Source organism: Dermacentor albipictus, chromosome 6, assembly GCF_038994185.2.
Source record: "Dermacentor albipictus isolate Rhodes 1998 colony chromosome 6, USDA_Dalb.pri_finalv2, whole genome shotgun sequence".
NCBI lineage: Eukaryota > Metazoa > Arthropoda > Arachnida > Ixodida > Ixodidae > Dermacentor > Dermacentor albipictus.
In genome coordinates, this window is record NC_091826.1 from 11166559 (window position 1) to 11182995 (window position 16437).

The following is a 16437-nucleotide window of genomic DNA, read 5'->3' on the forward strand; positions in this document are numbered from 1 at the left end:
GACGACGAGCGGGCCGTCAACGCCAAGCGTATGCGCGATTCCCCTCGGGACCCCGAATACCGCGAGGAGGATAGGTTCGACATTCAATGCTATACACATGTCAATGTACCAACTAGGCGTCATCGGTCATGTATAGGCTTGACGTTTGCTAAAGAATTTTCCAGCATCGTCATTCAGCCCATGGTCATCTACCATATACCATAAATAGATTATCAGTATTGTAACAAAATAAAATGAAAGACGGTATAATCACGAAGTCACGTGTTGTGTTTTTATTCAATCAATATAGTGATCACCATATATTAAATCAATATAGTCATCACTATACACCTTCACAGAGTGGAATGGAACTGAATTTTTTCATGTCAGATCAACACGCTTCAAAGACTAGCATAAGATATATGTCTAAAGGCTGTTCATGGACACTTCATAACGTGACCAATAACAGCCTACTGAAACGTTTGTCCTCGATACACGAGGGGCATAAACGACGAGCTTTTGCGGCACAAGTGGGCCATCCCGACAAGCGATGGTATGCGAAGAACGCACTTCACAACTTCAACACGTGTAAACCGTCCCAGCAGCCATCTTTTCATATTTTCGCACGTGCTATCCAACGCCGCGGCATACCATTGGTCTCCTAGTTCAACATGCGGTGAGAGCCGGAAGCCTATTTATACTTACTTCGCTTGTCGCACTACATTGGTCAGGACTCCGATATACCCATACACCCTTCTACTGTTTATCTGGTCGACTAGGCCGGGTGATTGTTCAAGGATAGGACATATACCAGCGATTCCCGAATTGGGTTCCGCGTAACCGGGGCGTTCCGCAAACGGCATTTTAGGGTTTCGCGAGTGGCCAAAACCAATCCGACCCCATCCCCCCTTCGGTGGAATTTTACATTTGAGTTTGAATTTAACAATTAAAACCACCACATCCGTACATCGGCAGTCTTCGTGAGAAAGTACATCGCGGCAGCTACGTTCAAGAGTGATTGCTGCGCGATTCATGGGCATGTCCTGTTCGGTGGACATTCAAGTAAAATCTAGCGGAATCAAGCGGCGTGTCGACTGGTTGTCGATGTATGCCACTGGTCGCCGACGTTCTGAGGGTGCTTGATTCTCACGCGTCCCCTGATGTTGTTTTCCACGCATGGCTCTTGTGTTTCCTGTAATCTGGCTTCTCCTTGTAGCTTAGCGCTGGTAGCGGTCGGTGTGGTTGCAACATATTACGAGAGATGGCGCGAGTGTTGCGCTTCTAACGCCGCCTAACGGCGGGGTTCGTCGGTCGCGACAGGGAGTAGGCTTTTCCTGTTTGGCTCGGGTTGGCGATCGGCGTGGACGTCCCGCGCATGCACCGATTCATGCTTCTGCGAGACCGGCTCGAGAGGACTAGTAGCAGGACAGTGGAATGGACAAACAACGACTGTTCGAACGCGCTACCGTTCGCATGATTGTACACGAGAACGATCAGGCGTTGGTGTCCAGCATGGGGTGAACATATTCGCTCTATATCCAGCCGCGGTGAATCGAACTTCCTAGATTTGTCGAGCGCCGATCAGCATGTTCTGTGGATAGTAATTCTGATAGCAGATATTAGTGTATAAATGCGCTTGTAAATGCCCTTCTAATTGTTCAATAGTGTATCCTCTAATGCCATAAAGCCACGCCCCCGTTTCCTTGCAACACCACCAGATGGCGCTCGCCTACGCCGCATCGCATGATAACCCACCTCATAACCCGCATAACCCACCACCCCGTTCCAAAGGGTACGCTCATAACATCCATCCATCCATCCATCCATCCATCCATCCATCCATCCATCCATCCATCCATCCATCCATCCATCCATCCATCCATCCATCCATCCATCCATACATCCATGCATCCATCTATCCATCCATCCATCGCGGCTCACGCAAGAAGCCGCGTTTCTACCAGAAAACTCGCCTTCGTGCATAGCGTTCACCGTCAGCGTTTCCTGGTAAAGATTACGGTTACGTAAGCTGCAGCTACCGGGAAATGTGAGAAGCAGTCAAGGATCTTTGAATGCTGTCGCGTTCCTCTTTTAAAGGTGAAGCTTAAGTGTCCTCCAAATTCTTTTTTCTTGTATCGCTGAAGTGGCGTTCAATGTTGACACTGTTCGTGTAACTGACGTCTCAATATCCGGTAAAACAATTTAGGCATGTTCATGCACAACATAGCAGCCAACAAGACGGTTATGAGGGCGTTAAGGATTGTTTTCACGTTATCTTAAAACACACACACACGCAAACACACACAAACACACACACACACACACACACACACGCACGCACGCACGTACGCACACACGCGCGCACGCACGCACGCACGCACACGAGTACAACGACTGCCCAACAAGGAATCTCTGGCGGCGTCACTCCGTCCTATAGGCTGCCCTCTCTGCCTTTTGTAGGAAATAATCGCTGCGTGCCTCTTTCCAGGTCCACCTGCACACGCACGAATGTAGGTCATGAGCGCACTCGTGTAAAGAACAATCAGTTGAAAATAATGCTTTGATTTGGAGCAGTTGTTTCGTATGGTCTCGAGCGAAAAGGTAAAAGCCCGGTTGCAGGAATTGGTCGACTGGACGTAATATATGTTTTTTCGGTAGATTGAAGTGGTAAATTCCCAAAAAAGCAAACAAAACAGGCGATTTAGCTTTAAATTAAAAAGAGAATAGCGGTTTCTCTTCAGTGGACCTAGAAAATTATACTGAAAATTTAGCACAGCATAGAATTTCACCACAAGCTGATGTAACACACTATGCACATACATGGTCATTAGTGGTAAGACATAAAGCCCGCAAACAAGTTCTCCTTTTCTTTTATTTATTACATACTGTGATCCGCAATGTGGTTCAAACAGAACAGGCTTGTTTAACAACATGATGTGGAAATAAATACAAAATACGATAAGAAACGTAAACAAAAGTTATGTGTTATAGTTGCCAAAGTAAACGACAAATACTTAAACTCTAGGGTTTTACGTGACTAAACCACGATATGATTTATGAGGAAAGCCGTAGTGTGGAGCTCAGGATTAATTTTGACCACCTGTCATTCTTTACCGCGCACATAAATTTATACACACGAGAGTTTTTGAATTTTGCCCCCATCGAAATGCGCCGCCGCTACCGGCATCGAACCCGCCACCTGGAGGTCAGCAGCGCACCGCCATAGCCATAGCCATAGCCATAGCCAGCTGAGCTACCGCGGTTGGTCAAAATAAACTCGTTGCATTCTACATATAATAGGTTAAACTCCGACAGAAAGCAAGAGAAACTAAAGGTTGTTAGTTATAGCAAGATATGCAGTTAAAAAGTGGGATGAATGGTGTATGTCTTGCGGACGCAGGAGATAAATATATTCATGGGTCAAAGACTAACTAATAGTAAAGCAGCAAATATAGAAGACGTAGACGGTTCTTCGTTGTTGTGCCTGTCGATCCCTCAGAACAAAGGATGCTTCACCGGCAGACATGCGGCTGTGATGGGTGCTGATAACGCCTTATCGTTAATTCAAGGCAGCTCGCCTCAAGACAACGTCGCCCCCTCTTGAACGTCACGAAGAGGCCACTGATTGATGACAGGGTCATTGTCGAGAACTCCCGGAGAAAGTCGTCGACGGCCGGTTCACAGTTTGCCACGCTCGTGGTTGCGTCGTATTGTGCAACGTTGGAGACAGGATAGCCACCATAGGGGTGGGACGTTGAGGAACGGGAGGTGGCGAACGATTCGGCGTTTGTGATTGGACAGTGAATTCCCCTCGACGAGGGAAAGAGCGAAATAAACGGCATAAAAAGCGGATCCGGACGGCTGTGAGGAGACTCTCGGACATGCAAAGACTCTAGCATGTAGTGTGCTCCGATAGTTGGAGCCGTACTTGTAAAAGTGAATCATGTGCGCTTTTTTTAATATAATCCTTTTTCTCATCTCTTAACCGCCCCTCGGAACATCTCTTTCTCCCGGCGCCATCCATGGAACCTTTTTTGGCCGCACGGTCACCCAACTTCACAACATTTTTTTTGCATTTCCGATCGTTCAATACTACTGGCCGTGATGAGCTCAGTTGCTGAATAAGTCAGTTTAAACTTCTAATAAATAAACCTGAAATCTTTTTTTTTCCGATTGCTTTAAGTTTTCTTATACCCATTTTAGTATAAGGACCCCACATAACACAACCATGTTCTGGATGGTCATACCAAATAAAATTTAATTTTAACATTGAGCTTTATCTTAAAATTAAAGAACTGCGTACAGGATACTTGAATATATGCAAGAAAATGAAAATTTTACAACTCTGAAGCATATGCTCGTTTGAGTTAGTTGGAGGGTCAAAGTACTTTTATGAACAATCCTTTTGTTCGTTCTTGAAGTAACGCAACTTACAGAAGGTGAAAAGACATATGCGATTGATGTGCACTATCCAAGCAACTGGTACTGCTAAATATAAATATTTGTTGCTGCTCAAGCTGCTTCAGTGATGATCAAGCAGTTTTATACCCATACATATCTACATACATATGTGATGAGCAAAACGAGAATTAGGTGAAATCATGAGCCGACGTTTAGACAAGTGCACTTGTCTGGACAAAGGAAAAAGACAAGTCCGCTTGTCGAAGCGCTGGCTCCTGCTTTCACCTTGTTCTCGTTTTGCTCGTCGTCTTTTATTTCCATCGCCCGCCTTCCCATAGTATCGCTAGATAGATATAAGATGCATACGTGACATACATCCGTTTGTGGCAAACATGCCCACATACATATGTAGAATACAGATACATGCTTCCCGAACGCTGTCCTGGGACACACATGATGTGACAGAAAGACAACTCGAATTGTTTTCATTAAGTGAAGCAAACCGAACAAGTTCTGCCAAATATTATTCTATCCATGCGATTGGTACGCCAAGAAGATTAGTCTCTTTAAGCTTGCCGATAAGTTTGCAATAAATAGCAAAGGGAGCCGGGCTGTACAAGCACGAATTTCAGATTAATGCTCGTCCACTCTGCGAAACCAGCACATCTGTCGAAAATATTGTGCCGCCATTGGTAGTTTGATGGGGTTTAACGTCCCGGAATAATACAAGGGATATGAGAGACGCAATAGAGGAGGTCTTTGGATTAACTCTTACAGATTACGAGACACCTCGTAATTTGATTACGTAAACTTTTACGACGTAAACTGTCGTTTCTGCATCCTATGGCAACCTTATCAACGATAACCTGCTGTAATTAGTAAACCACCGCGGCAACCCGGCAATCCACGCAGAAATGGTAAGGGTTTATCCTATTCTCACTTGGAAGACGCCAACCTCAGAAGCTTTCCAGGCGTTACGAGAAACTTTCCATCGATACTAGGCATCGGCTGAGTAGGGAGAGGTGGTATGGGACCGACAATACAGTTCGGGCGCTCAGGCTCGCCGAGATTACAATATTCTGAAGGTAGCCCAATCTTTTCCCCTCTCTTTTCTTGACACAAATCTTTCTCGTCAACTTCGCTGCACCGACAGTGCGAAGCGTCAATCAGAATTAGCCCTATAGAGCCAAGGTCATTTTCACACTCACTAGGACAGAGGTGGGTCGCTTGACATAAAGTCTTCGGCGGGGCCGAGAGGCGGCAGGCCTTCAAGAGTATACGATGGCCATGCATAAAACAAAGGCAACGGTGATCATGGCTCATGGTATTGTTCCTCGACAAAGAGCTTAAGAGCTCTAGCCTTCCAAGAAGAAAGGCCCTACACATAAAGGAAGGGTACACGCGAATGAACAAGTAAGAAAAAAAAAGCAAATTGCTCCGAGACCGGCATATAACACCTTCTGGGTGAAGGAAAGATAGGAAGCCTGCAAGAGAATAAAAAAAGATGTCAAAGGCCGCACGCATGACCAGCCATCAAAAGTGGGCAGGCCACGCAACGCTATCGTGTACTGTTCGGCGTCGAGCCTTGAACCACAACCGCTGGCTCGTTTTCGCCCGCGAAGAACAGGTTTCGGCAGTGAACCCACTTTCGCTTTACCGGCGGACGGGCAGCGTACAGGTCTTTTCCTTCCTCGCTTTTGTACACGAGGTGCACGAAAGAGCCTGACGTGACCCCAAGTTAAGTGACCAGGGCGAAGGCGGTGATCCCTCCATTAACGCCGCGCCAGTCCGCCCGCTTCCCTGCGCGGCGCAGCCGAGCCCAGGGTTTGATGCTGGCTGGGTCGAAAGGGCTGGCCGCCTTTCGCCAATGATGTCTGAACACGCCGAGCTTCGCAGTGCCGCACCGGTGCATTATGCGGCTCACGCTGACATCGATTCCGCCACGGTAGACCTTGGCTGCGGAGTTGTGCCGGTCAAGGCGCCCTGTGCTTGTTTCTCGCGCTTCCTCTTGTTGTTTTTTACCATGGTGGTACTGTTTTCCCGTTTTGTTCCAAGCACTCCGTGTTGCGGAGAGTAAAATTGCAATTCTGAGCCTGCGTTATTTGTTGTGTCACTCACACAAATTCTTTGGGTGCAGATTCTTCCTGTAGATTATGTGTCGAAATTTTGAAATCGGCCCAAGTTTAAGTTTCAACTCTTCAAGTAATGCTCTTGATAGAAAAGTTTAGCTAGGACTCAACCCGTATTTTCCTATTAGAACACATGAGATACTCATACATGATATCCTCCGGCTGCAGCTGAAAAAAAAAAAACACACACACACACACACACAGGTAGAAATTTGTTGGATTTAGGGCAAAAATCAAAGCTGTTAGAAAAAAGAAAGCTTGATTCAGTGTTCATATAGATTTAAATGTAGTCGAAAATAAATAAATACTAGGAAGAACTGTTGAAGAATCCAGCTTGTCATTCTTCAACTCCACACCGATGATAAGCACCATAATACTGTGAGCTGCAAAAATTAGCAAGTGGACAACAGACTATATGGGTTTCTTGTACGGCACTCTGGCATATGACAATGAATCGTGAATAGGGTTTTCACAAGATTACCCTGAATGACGTAATAACTACAGGTAAGCTGCAAAATAACTGTTTCATACTAGTGCGCTGTAGACACCCTTATACGTATAGGTTGGGTAGACTAGTGCAATCTCTTAGCCGCAGTCAGTGCTTATTGTATTTTTGAAATTTACTCATTAATGACAATTTCTTTATTATTTGGTCTATTAAACAGGAAGTATTCTCCCGTCAATCAGTAGAATTTCATCTTGTGTCTTAAATGCGGTAATATTTGCGCAAATCATACGAAAATTTGACTAATAATACAGTACAATAGCATGTTATTTTCATCAGAAAGGTGATGGAGGCGGTGCGTAGAAGGTTGCAGATGGCTACAGCCCTAATATTAGTCAATAATAGCCAATAATAACCAACATTAGCTACAGTCAATAAGCGCACATGTTTTCTGCGTTTCAAATGAGAAACAGCAGTTGGCCCCTAGTTAAAAGCTTTCACCTGGTGATATACTACATTCGGCAAACGTTAGATAAAACAACGAAGACGAAAAAACGGGCAATGTTTTCGGGTGTATTTCACATTATGATGTGGGTTTTAATTACGTATTACATTGCGTTGTTTGCTTCTACAACAATCATAGGAGTTGTTTTGTTCATCTTACTGGATTGTAGTCTCGGTATAACGCTCTTGCTTTCGAATATGCTTTGTCATGTAACCATTCTTCGGCTTTTATGGACTCATGCGTGACTGTAAGTCAAACAAACAAACAAACAAACAAACAAACAAACAAACAAACAAACAAACAAACAAACAAACAAACAAACAAACAAACAAACAAACAAACAAACAAACAAACAAACAAACAAACAAACAAACGAATAAAAATAAATGAATAAATAAAATATAAATAAATAAAAATATACATAAATAAATATATTAATTAATAAATAAATAAATTCAACTCGGTTATATTGTCCTATTTCAGATATTCTATCTGCAAGGCCCTGGAAAGCCTTTTTATGTTTTGTTTCTGTTTTTCATTGTATACGTTACGAGCCAGTTCCAGCGCTACGTTATTTCATTTCCCAAATAAGGCACGCAGGAGTTATTTACAACACCGCTGCCAGAACACAGCTGTGCTGGACCCGCAAATCGTCGAGGTGAGGCATTACGAGGGCAATAAATTAGCAACGGCGAAAATCAAGACATTGTAGAAAGAGAAGTTATGTAGAGAGAGTTTCTGGCTGGACGTTTCCTCTTCGGCACCTTTCACATAAGGACTGATGCTGCCCGTCAGGGAAGTGGCAGCAAATACATAAATGACGTTTCACCTTCCCGTTTCAACCGTGACGAAGGGGCCCGTACGACTAAGGTTAAACGACATGCGCGTTCGGCGTGGTTGGTAGCGCAGGTGGCACACATAACCATGCAACCATACTGTGTGTTCGAGCACTCAAAACGCTGCGCTGGTGACGCCACACAGCCGGACAAGGCTTCGCCGGCGTCGTGAGGGGTCAAAAAAAAAACAGAAGCCGCCCTTCTCTGCGGCCGAGTCTTCAGCGCCGGCTCGGTGCTTCCAAGAAGGACGCGCCAAGGCACTCACCGCTTTTTGTGGCGCACGGGCTGGCTCGCAGCATCCGCGCATGCATATTCAACGACGACGCCCGTTGCTACCGTACTCCCAGTGCTCGCTGATAAGAAAGAAGAAACGAGGTCCTGCGCACGAGACGATACACGTGGGCGTTGAGTCTGACACTTCTCGCAGGATCCTGCGTCTGCGAGTCTCACCATTTCGCTGCAGTGCCACCAAAGCTGGACGTGAGAAACGACGCGCGTTTTCGTCTGAACTATGAGTGAAGGAACCTTAGTGCCAAACGTGGAAGCCTATCGCAAATGCAATTTTGCTTTATTTATAGCGCTTGAACATTGTGCTGAAGTGCTTTCAACGCCTCTGTGCCCATTTGTTGCTCCCCTCGTTTCACCTCAGTGACAGAGCGGGTGCATTCTTTCATGGTTATTGAAGAACGACCTGTTACAGCATGTCTCCTCCTGGTACAGAACGCTTTTTTATGACGTCCCGTATGAGATGACAGGAAGAAAGCATGGCCGAAGGGCTCCGAGTGCAATCTATACAAGTCCTTCTTCTGGAGGACATTCAAATATGCATGCATTGATTCGCAATGTCTTGTTTACCTTTGGCTTTTGAACGTGAAAACCACTTGCAAGAGAAATCAAGTAGTCATTATTAAGGCAAGCTGCAGGATGTCTAAGTAAGTCAAAATACAACGGCGAAGGTTTGGTTGACTATGCCAAGTCAAACACGTGATGCTGTAAGGGTGCCAATTTTAAAACCTCGTCATTACAGAATAGCAACATTGCATATATTGCAACATTGCAACATTGCAATACATGATGTATGGACGTTGTTCTTTCCGGGCCTGTCGCATCCCTAAGGCGTACAGTGCACGCAATTAAGGGCTGATAGAAGTTGCAGGTGCATCCTTGGCAGCACCGGCTGGCCCGAATAATGTGCCTAATGCGTGAGGCACGAACGAATGCCGTTTGTTAATAGGGTCGTCAATAAGGGGAGGCGACGAGGTACACCGGAAAAAAGAGCCGAGGGCAGGTGCTAATCATGGCTCAGTGCGTGGTGAAATGCTTCGTGCATGTACAAGCTTCTTCTCCGCCAAACAGTCAGGGTCGTCTGCAGGCTCTTCACCTTGTAACCATGCCAAGAACGCTAGAAGCATATTATTTGGCATTGGAGCGTATCGTACGTCTCGGTTCTACCAATCAACAAAGGTAGGTTGTTTAGTGGCATTCTGTACGCGTGTGAAGGAATGTACTGTAATAGCATCACCCATCGCCTAAGCCACCTTTATTGCAATGAGACCTACCACTGATTCGTCTCCGGTGAAAAGAAATGTAGACGTCCTTGGCACTTACGGCCATTAATAAAGAGCTGTGACGTCAAGCACATGTGAGTAACGAGGAACAGACCACCTCACTGAGAGGGAGAACCCTTTAATGAAAGGCAGCTATTTTATCCGGCGTATATAGATCGCTGACATGCCACCTCACTGCACGCACATGAGAATGACTGAGCAAATTCACAAGCTTACAAACAGCGCGCGGATAGTAAGCCATGGCCCTGTGAGAACAGCTAGCTGGTCTGATGGTTGTTATAGAGGGTGAGATAGAGAGATAGAGAAAAACTGAAGGAAAGTAAAAACGCGCGTCCGGTTTGCTACCTCACGGAGAGAATAAGGGCTGAAAACAAAGGAATGAGGGAGAGAAAACAGTGACGGTGCATTCCTGCAGTCCGTGAAGTCCAGAGATTTCAGTGACCGAGTGTAATGGCTATGTGTACCACTGGGTGATAAATATCATAAGGAACGAACGGATCTATGTGCTCAGATTCTGGGTAACTCGTATTTCGCTTACTATACACCGGCTTTAATTGCATGAATTACATGAAAAGTTAAAAGCGTCAGTAACGTAAACAACCGTCGGTGGCTTACAAGACACAACTTCATAATTTTATGCACGCCACTTTATTCCCGGATAGTTGGAGTTATCCAGTCGGTAGTACTGCTCTCACTGATTCACTATAACGAAGGCAGCCCTAACTCTTTAGGACTACTGCTGCAGCTGATTTCCTTTTACATGGCTATTCAAAAGTAGTCCTGTGATTTGGTCTTATCTGCGATAAATCAAGGTCAAATTCGGTAAAGAGAAATTTGCCAAAAAACAGACTGTATGCTTAACTTGCTTTCGCAAGAGTAACGTTTACCTAATACGGCATTGCCACTATATAAAATCAAACGAATTTAGGGGCTGCAAATGCAAGTTAATAATTCGCAAGAAAGCAACACTATCGTTTATGCTTGGTGATATATACAGCCCATTTGATATATACAGGTCAATAACAGGACATTTCGAACAAATAAATCATTCATTGCATTTTTCAGAACTTATTATCTTTCTTCTGTGAGATTACACATTAAGAAAAAACACATTCAACAAGATAACGTTTACAACAAACGTTGATGTCAGTGGGGGAGCTACGTGAGCTCACTGCACCCTGCGTAGGACGTTTCTGCTACTTCCGTTTCTTGACGTGCAAGGTTAATCTTGTCAAAACGGCTCACCGGTTAGTTGGTTGCTCGTACAACGGCCCACGTCAATTAGGCTTACCTTGAAACGAGATCTCTGTCAAACGAATCGCATCCTCGGTTCTCCTTTCATCCTTGTTAACAGAGTGGCAGTGTATGCACAGCGTTGGTGCCTCCAAGGACTATACGACGAATCAACCGGATTATCAGCTTTCCCGTGAACAGGTGGCACTACCATCACAGTGAATGCACTACTGACTTCAAGCCAGTGGAAAGCTTATTCAAAATGTCCGGCGATTTGGCCGAAGTAGGGCCATAGGCACCCCGGCCTAGGTGACGGCATCGAGTCCTTGGACACGGGCGGCTTCCTTGGCGTGCCGGACGGCCCACAGTTGATCGGCGAGGTCATGGCTGAGCAGGGCCGCCTCCCATCGCGCCCCGCGGTTCGAGACTGCCGTGTCTACCCCGTTCGTGGGGGTTGACAGGGCACGCGTTGGATGAATAAAGGTCGGGATAGCAGAGGCGAGGGATCGCCGGGTTCAAATACGTGTGTCTGCAATCGTCTCCAGGTAACCGCCTGTTTCTTGTATATATAGTTTGACATGCGGTGGTGAGTATTTGTGTCTGTTTAGCCTGTAGTATTACGTGATGTCGCTGAAAGTGGTCATGCGATCCTTCCACGTCCACTCGCGCAATTTCTTTCGGCGTCTGCGTATTCTTGCATGGAGCACAGGAACGGTTCAAAAATGGAACAGAGTTGAATGCGTAAACGTTTGAGGCAAGTAGTGAAGATAATGTGTACGTTTTGCATGCATAGAGGCACAAGCACCACAGTTATTAATGAGTACTTAATTAATAATTAATTAATAGTTCATTGTTTAATTTTTACGCTCAGGGTACACAGTACATTTTAGAGGCGAGGGGGCAATCGTACATGAATATATCAGTCTGATAATGGGCAAGGAATAATTGAGAAAATAACATGGGTTAAACAATATAGCAGCAATACATAAGCACGTACGCAATGAATTAGAATAATATGTACAATAAATACATAAGACAACACGCAGAAATACAGTAAAGAGAATAAAGTTACACTATGGTTAAAGACCAGCTAATCAACTGTTTTTAAAGGCGTGTTTTAAAACATATCGTCGAGTCGCGGATGCCCGTTATAGATCCAGGAAGGTGTTTTCAATATCTTGCAGTCTTAGGCAAAAAAGGACAATGAATGGGTAATACTTTTGGGAACGTGAACCTTCTGACGGTGGTCGAAGCGCTCATATATGAGAGGTGCGGCATGTATCAACAATGAAAACAGATATGTGTTATGATAGTAAATCTTATGTTAAAGACAGTGGCGAGAATATTTCTTGCGAGCGGCTAGTGAAGGAAGTTGTAATGATGCTTTCATGGAGGTTAAGTTGGATGTTCTATGGTAATTAGATAAGATAAAACGAGTGGCGTGGTTTTGTATTGCCTCGATGTTTAGGTTAATGTAACATAAGGGGGGGGGGGGGTACCATAACGCTGACGCTTATTCAAGCTGTGAGCGAACGCATGTATATAATAGTAGCTTAGCGGAAAATGGTAGTGTAAATTATACGCAAATTATGCGCAAAGCGGGTATGGCTTCATACAATCTTCAAATGACGTACGTTTTCCATAAAGATGTCAGAAAACCACCACATACATATTCTTATGCATTCCTTTGTACAGCTGTAAAGATAAAGTTACTGCAGTGTCTGAAGAAAAGAGCAGAGACAGCAGACGTCAGGCGATTAGAGGATAACGAAAACATTCTACACAAAACAAATTGGACTATCACCAGGTGCAACAAATTTCCTTCCTGATCAGCGGTCGCCTAATAACAGCTTTTTGTTTCTGCTTGTTTCATATGTACTTGAACGGGGAGGACAGGAGCTACACCTCCCGCTTAATGGAGTCTCATCAGCCTGTCAGCGAACGTCCTCGGCGTTCCTCTCAGCTTTACTTCTTGGCAGGCCATTAGGCGATTTTCAACACCTGTTTCATTTTTTTTTCAGCATTTTTTGTCTTGCCGTCTTTCCTCGTCCCTTCAATGGGCGCAACACGTAGCGTGGGCGAGAAAGGAACCATAACGGGAGGTAATTAGGAAACCGACCTTGTCTGAAATCGACCTTCCCGAAGCACTGCCAGCTGTCAGAAGGTCGTTCGCAACCACTTTACGTCCAAAACTACGCGCATGTGTGGGATTTTAACCCAATGCTAACGAATGACGGGTTTTTGACATCCTACATTTTAGGAATGAAGGAATGTATGGCGGTTCATCATAACAGAACTCTGCATCGCTTCATCCAGCTCCATGCTATTGTATCCATAAACATAACATCTTATTTCTTGCGCTCATAAAAAAGTTGAAGAGCTGAACTTTATGTAATTTAGCACGCAAGACGACGCTGTGAGGAAGACAAAGCATTAAAAAAGAAAAGAACGATCCCGTGGCAATGGCTTGTGGACAACTTGGCCCCTTCATACACAGGATGGTTTCACAGCTGCTGACAAAAAACAGAAACGGTATTTTACTACTTGGAAATAACTGATTTTTTTAAATAAAACCGTACAAGTGAAAGAAAGCCTCGTACAGGATAACGAATTACAATCACGAATTCAACGGAGAACCACTCGTGCTGCTATCTCAGTGGGAGCGTATAGGAATGCCCATGCCAGCTGGTCTAATCAATGCAGCCATTTAGCAATGCAGATAAACAAAACTGTAGCATTCATTGGTAACAGTTGGTTCGGGACACATTAACATTATAATTGTCTCGTTCAGGTATATTACAAACCAGTATCTGTTGAATCAATGAAAGAAAATGTTGTCATCTTAACATTTGCGCAAGGTGGAGGACCGGCGGCCAGCAGCTGTGGGAACACTGGCGAACCATTTAGCGCGCCATTTTAAATCTGAGCTTTATTCTCGAACCATCCCTGACTTTTCTAACCGTAGCTGTTGTTTAGAAAAAAAGTTTATTTTAGCAAGAGACTATACGAACACTGAGTAACAATCACGGCACAATTCCGCTAGGACGATAACATATGTAAAGTACGAAGCATTGTATACCCGGCACGTTTTCAGTGTCCGAGTTCGTTGCCTTGCCGAGTATATTTGTGGGTATATATACGAAGGTTATATGAAGGTACCCATGAGAGAGAGAGAGAAAACAAGGGTAGGAAAGGCAGGGAGGTCAACCAGAACAGCATCCGCTTTGCTACCCTACACTGGGGTGGGGGAAAGGGGAATAGAAAGCGGAAGAAAGGGAGAGAGTAAATATAAACGGTCTGTTAAGCCCGTGCACTTCAAGTACCGCACAAGTGCACGAATCGCTTTTCGAGCCAGTGACGGGTGTGGCCACGGTCCGAGTATCTTTGCCTCGGTGAAAGGTCTCGAGTACCCATGAAATGGCTCATTAAAACTAGGATGTTGACCACATATTTCCAGCTATGTGATGTGTAGCAAAAAATTACTTCGAACACAAAACCTGCGCCTATAATGTCGACTCACAGGCATCTCTAAAGCACACCGATCTATTGATGGAATGGTAAATTATATTTATGAATTCTTCGATTTAATTAATGTTATTTGATTCAGCCGTTCATTATATGCCATTGGTTTCTTGACGAATCCTCCAGAATGAGCATGCCCCACTATATATGTACGTACGATTATTACGTAAGAGGCGATGATGTAATGTCGGTTCACCAGCTTCTCTCAAACACACCGATCTGTTAATAGAATCCTCAATTATATTTCACAAATTGTTTGGTTTAATCTGCTTTCTTGTATTTAGCATTTCGGTATGTGCCAATGGGGTTACGCCCGTTCTTGTCCAATCCTACAGAATAGGTACGTGCCACTGCGACACAGAATGCCTTCATGTTGCTTGATACCTGTCGTACATTTGTGTGCATGCACATGTCATCACTTAATTACACGCATTGCCATTAGCTGGAAATCATTTCATTAACTGGTTTACTTAGGCTTTGCTTCGTACGGATTACAAGATGTGCGTTGGATGTGGATGCTTCTTTTTGTTAGTTAGAGCACAAATCCAGCGCTTAATAGGGGCATAAAACGCTTATCTGTAGAATTATTTACGCCCGGAAGCGAACGCGCCACACCACGCTAAGCAGCTGAACGCCGTATAGCCACCAGACCACTGTGGCGGCTGCCCTTGTGCATAGCGATGGAGGGCAACACTTCAAGCAAAGGTTTACGCTAGGTAAAATACACACAGGTAAAGAAAGAGCGCACACGCAGCGATACGTGTGGCTGTCTCTTGATGCATGCAAGGGTTCTATCTTGCCGTACGTATAACTGAAAAATTCAACGCTTTCGAGGCAGGTGAAGAAACGATCAACAGCACCGCAACTTTCGTCGCTGTTGTATAACACGTGTTGTGTAATAGTCGCAAAAGCCGTTGAACGCTACTTTAAAGCCTATAGCCTCTGCGAGCTCCGGAAAGGCCACCGGATGGCAACGAAGAGCACCTAAGAGCTGCGCATCTTTCACCATCCGACGTCGCGATAAGGTCGCACGACCTTTTCTCAAGGGAGGTCGCGCGACCTTCCGTTGCCAGTCGCTCATCCCGACGACGCGTCGGAGGCGTCATCAGCGGTGGGTGTTCTGCGGCTCCTTCTGGCTCGACGTCGAGGTCTCTCCGAACTCGTCGTCGTCGAAGAGCATCATCGCGCGTCCTCCTCTCGCTTCCAGGCAAGACCGTCACCAGGGATCACGAAGGCGAGGGATGTCGGGGAAGGGGAGCATGTTTACTTTCTACGGCAGCGTTAGACAAAGAAGAGGAGTCGCCGCCTTCGCGCGCTAAACTCTTACGGAATAGCCCCCCCTCCCCCCCCCCCTCCCGCCCCCTCCCGCATCACCACACCACGTAACTCTTCTCGGTTGTTTGGCGCGCGCCCCTTGAGACGGTTGCTGCCGCCGCCCGACCTGAAGGTTGCGAGGGTTCACTGCTGAATAAACATGTGCTCCTAGGCACGGGTACGGTCTTCTTGAGCTGTGGCCCCTTCAGACAGCGGGTTGTGAGTGTAGAGGTGTTTGTACGTGTGTGTGCGTGCATGTGTGTGGCTGTATGTGCAAGTTAGTACGTGCGCGCGCGTGCGCGCCTACCGAGGCTGGCTGATCCCAGGAAGTACCCGTGTTCACGGGTGAAAGGTGGAGTCAACACGCTCTACCGGGTTGTAAAAAGTAGGTTACATTGTGTCGAAGATGCTAAGAGGAGAGCTTAAAGCACTTGATGTTGTCGGAGAAAGTATGATACTGTAAGTGCGCCAGTAGCAATAGCATAGCATAGTAACATTGCAATAG